This window comes from Thunnus albacares, chromosome 11 (assembly GCF_914725855.1).
Source record: "Thunnus albacares chromosome 11, fThuAlb1.1, whole genome shotgun sequence".
Lineage (NCBI taxonomy): Eukaryota > Metazoa > Chordata > Actinopteri > Scombriformes > Scombridae > Thunnus > Thunnus albacares.
The window spans coordinates 21,477,422-21,481,731 of NC_058116.1; the positions used below are offsets into that span (position 1 = coordinate 21,477,422).

The window sequence follows — 4,310 nt, forward strand, 5'->3', positions numbered from 1 at the left end:
TCACAGGCTAAAGCAGCATATTCCTGCCCATGGCATGAACCAATCCTTATTTCCGGTGAGTTCAGATTATAAAACTTCCCTTAATATTTACATCCTCTGTTTACAAAAGCTCCTGTTGGTCAGTTATGGTTGGATCTCAAAACCAATTAACTTTTTTTCTCTCCTCACTGAGCCAGTGCTCCTTCCAACATTATCTTTTCCAGTTCTTAGTGTTTCCAATTCAACGTTTCCAAGGCAACAAGCCATCAAGCAAGATACTGCAGGTGTGCCATTTCAGGCAATTTCAACTCCAGCATTTCAGCCAGGTTAATTACTTATTAAAGATTTAAAAAGTGCACACTGACATGGTCAAGACAAGTAGTGAGAAGTGGGTGGTTTCCTGTAATGAACCTCATTATTCTTACCTTGCTCTCCACACCTTGTTACAAAGGAAGTGAGGGTGCACCCTATAAATATACATATGCTGGGAAAGTTTGACTGCACTACCTGTTAGGCAGTATGTCCAATCAAAGCTGCCTCCATGCCATATATGAAAGATCACAAGAGGTGTCAGTGTATGACAGTTTCTGTACTGCTGACTTTGGTGATCTCCCTCAGGCAAAAGATCTTCAGTTATCTCATTCAGAGCTGATATATGAAGCTCGGAGATTGACGCAAACTGGTTTAACTAAGCGGAAGACAAGCAGACATCCCCTGTTCGCCTTCAAATTATTCTTTAAAAGTCCTTGTCAAATGTGAAAGTCCAGGAAGTAGTTACACAAAGTGTGAAGCTGTCTGTACCCATCAAGTACAACAGAGAGAGCGAGCCAAAGCATTAGCGTGAACAGCATCTTAAACTGAAGATCAGGATGGTATGACCTTTCTGCCAGTTGGTGTTAACAGTACACGGAGTTACAGCTATGTTGGATGACGAAGGTGCACGGCTTCAGTCCCTGGTGACTGGTACAGTAATCTTGTTCTCCGAGAAGACTTTGACACAAAGCAAAGAATGCTTGCACAGGGTTTAATCAGAATATGTGGCAAAGCAATACAGAGCTGCATCCTCATAGTGTAATCCTTTGCACTCCAATAGTGAATACAGTATAGAATTCCAATTAATGGTGCAATCTAAATACATTATTTGTCACAGTCCACACATGGACAAAATACTAACCTTTAATTATTCTGTTTTTCATTCTGTTTTTCATTATGCTCCATTATTAATCACATTATTTAGTATATTTATATAAATCCAATCCCAGTTTTAATGTGCATGTTTGACTTTGTAGTTGTTTTCACGGTCAGATGTAATGGTATAAAACTGCACACCAAATAAACAGCCATGAAGACGATTTTATTAGTGATGGCAATATCAGTCGGTCTGTCTGTCTGTGTAGTGCTGCCACTCCAGAAGAAGATGCAGAACTGGAAAACTCTAAAAGTGGAAGCTGAAGAGGCATAGTTGATAACAGGAGAGTAAACAGGAAGTGCCAAGAAAAGAGGTGGAAAAAACCAGCAAAAACCTGCAGCCTCACAGCACGCTGCCACCTGCTCTTCCTATTACTTTTACGTTCTCAGCAACACCTAACTGGAAGCGAGGGTCTGCTCAGGTTACCCTAGGGTGAGCTAAACCAAAAACAACACTTTCAAATCATATAGAACAAAAGAGAACATTAATTTAGGATTTATTTGTTACTGCTTACAGTTACAGTTTTCAATGGGCACAAACACAGCAATGAGTGCATTAAGTTTAACAAAATGTCACTTTACTACACAACAGTTTTATCCACAGAGCCTAGTGACTCACTGCTTAGAGCACCTAATGATACACACCTGTTTTCACTATCACTGATTAAGTAGACAATCTGCCCTAACCTCACAAAGCGCACAAAAAACACACTATCACAACAGAACATGACATTGTGAAACACAAACTACTCAACTAAAACTTGTATTCTGTTATTTGTGAAACATGGCTGATAAATTACCAGATTAACTGAAACAATAGACTGAAATTAATGATTCATCACAAAGACACTGTGTGAAGGGAAACAGACTGAAATATCTCAACAACTATTGGATAAAATGTTGTACAGACATGCATGGGGTGCTTTTCATTATGCTAAAGTGTCTCCTCGCTTCCCTCACTTGCGTCTCTTCCTTGCATCTTAGCACCTCTCAGCAAGGATGTGAGAGAGGATGCGAGGAAGAGACGCGAGGACAGAGGAATTTAATCCATCAAATGGGACGTCCTCGCTCACTCCAGCGTCATTTAGAGGAGACGACAACCAGGCATGACACATAGCACCTCAGCTGTCAAATATGAAGAAGTCAGCTATAAATATGTAGAAATGATTAAGTAACAGTTTAACTCTACAGTTTACGCTTAAAATTCATTCATACAATTAATTAACACCTTAAAATGTTACTTAATTTCTACATAGTGATAGCTGGAAGGAAAACACCTTATTACTGCTCCAATTTTTATCATTTGATTATAGATCTATAGCAGCATCTGGATGTCACAGAATAAGACACAAATAGACCATTTATATCTGTTAATTACTGTAAGAACACAACCAATGTAAAGTAGCAATAACATAGCTGCAGGCTGCAAAATATGTTTAAAGAAAACGTTGCTTATTTACTTTGTGAAAGTCTGATGTCCTTTTCAGACTCAGGATGATTTTATAGGAGACACGCAGCTGTGTTGAATTATATTTTCCTGAAGGAGCTGAGACGTACTTGAAACGAAAAAGCAGAAAGGAGAAGCCTTACAAGAGTGTTTTTTTTGTGATTGATTCATGATGAATAAATATGATCAGCTGTTGTTGATGCTTTCAGTCCTGTTCCACAGGTACTTTTCATGATCTGCTGTATTACAACAACAGCCCGACTGTTTTCGTCCCGTCAGATCAGTTGACCAACCAGTAAACACATTGGATAAAAGGGGTGTTGCTATTTGGTAAAAAACTTCTGTGTAGGATATACCTGTGGTTCCTTGCTCTGAGATCCTCCAGGAGCCTCCTCTCTCCTCTAGGTGCATTTAAGGGATTGGAAAATCCACCATGATGGTGGAGGGAGATCGGTTTCCACGTCACGGCTGGAGGACAGAGGAGAGCTGACGCAAGGAAGCATATAGTTAGCATAATAAAAAGCACCCATGGTCCTCAGAGGATGAATCTTAATGACTTTGGTGATCCTCTGACTTTTCCTCTAGTGCCACCATGAGGTCAGTTTTCACTTATTCTGTAAAATATCTCTATCCTTTCTGTCTATTTATCTTCTGAATGGATTGGTAGAAAATTTGGTACAAATATTCATGATTCCGAGACAATGTATTCTATTGATTTAGGTGATCCCTAGACGTTTCATCTTGTGTCACCAGCAGGTTGTACTAGATAGATAGATAGATAGATAGATGGATAGATAGATATCCTTTCAGATGTTGATCCATGATGGCACAGTAGTGCTTTGAGCTACATTTGAAGTACAGCCTCACAAAGCTGCTAGCGTGGCTGCAGACTCTTAGTGTTGTTGTTTTTTATATAAATGAAATGTAACTAGGAGTTGAGGGAATGGTGAGGGTACCTATCATTAATGAAAGCACTGACAGAACAGAGGTCATACTGTAACACCAGCTCCACAGCAAAGGATGGAGGGTGACTGGTGGTTCACACTCACAAATGGAATACCTGAAAAACAACTACTATTGATGAAAAATAGCCTCTTGGCTAACTCTGGCACATTCAAAGCAATGTTTATTAATGTGCACTGTCCCTGTTAAATAAACCAACAAAAAACTCAGAAAGATATGGCATGTTTTTTTTTCTGCATTTATTGTCCAATTCAACATTGCTAATTTTTGAAAAATGTACAAGCACTAGCAGGTGGAGCTGTCTCTTCTGTTTTAGTCATATTTGCCCTGTTGGACAGTTTGAACTTGAGACAAGTGACAGATTCAGAGTGGGATGATGTGACAAAACCCAGCATATCATGGTGACATGTTGCTGCATGTACCTCAACCAACCATCTCTCCTGTTATGTTTTCCTTCTGCATAATATGATTTTGGTTTGGTTTTTTGTTTTGTTTTTGTCCAGTGCTCCCTTTTCCACTTTTATTATTTCTTGTCATTCAAAATTCTGAGATATTGATATACCAAATAGTCTCTTTTTTAAATTAGCCCAAATGGTGACTACAAAATCAAACATACAAAACAAGCTGATAGCAGTGAATGTGGTAGGCACACCTATAATACTGAATGATGGTTAACTTCACTCAGTGTTACATCTTTATATTTAATGATGCAGCCCATTGCATTTTATGTAGG

General features: G+C 38.9%; 1 long non-coding RNA gene across 1 annotated transcript; it reads right to left on the reverse strand.

Moving 5' to 3' along the window:
- Window positions 1-1,647: 1,647 nt before the first annotated feature.
- On the reverse strand, window positions 1,648-2,716 carry LOC122992874. Its single transcript, XR_006406157.1, has 2 exons — window positions 2,628-2,716; window positions 1,648-2,292 (listed from the first exon to the last, which is right to left on the reverse strand). It is a non-coding gene; the product is annotated as an uncharacterized LOC122992874 (long non-coding RNA).
- Between the last annotated feature and the right edge of the window lie 1,594 nt (window positions 2,717-4,310).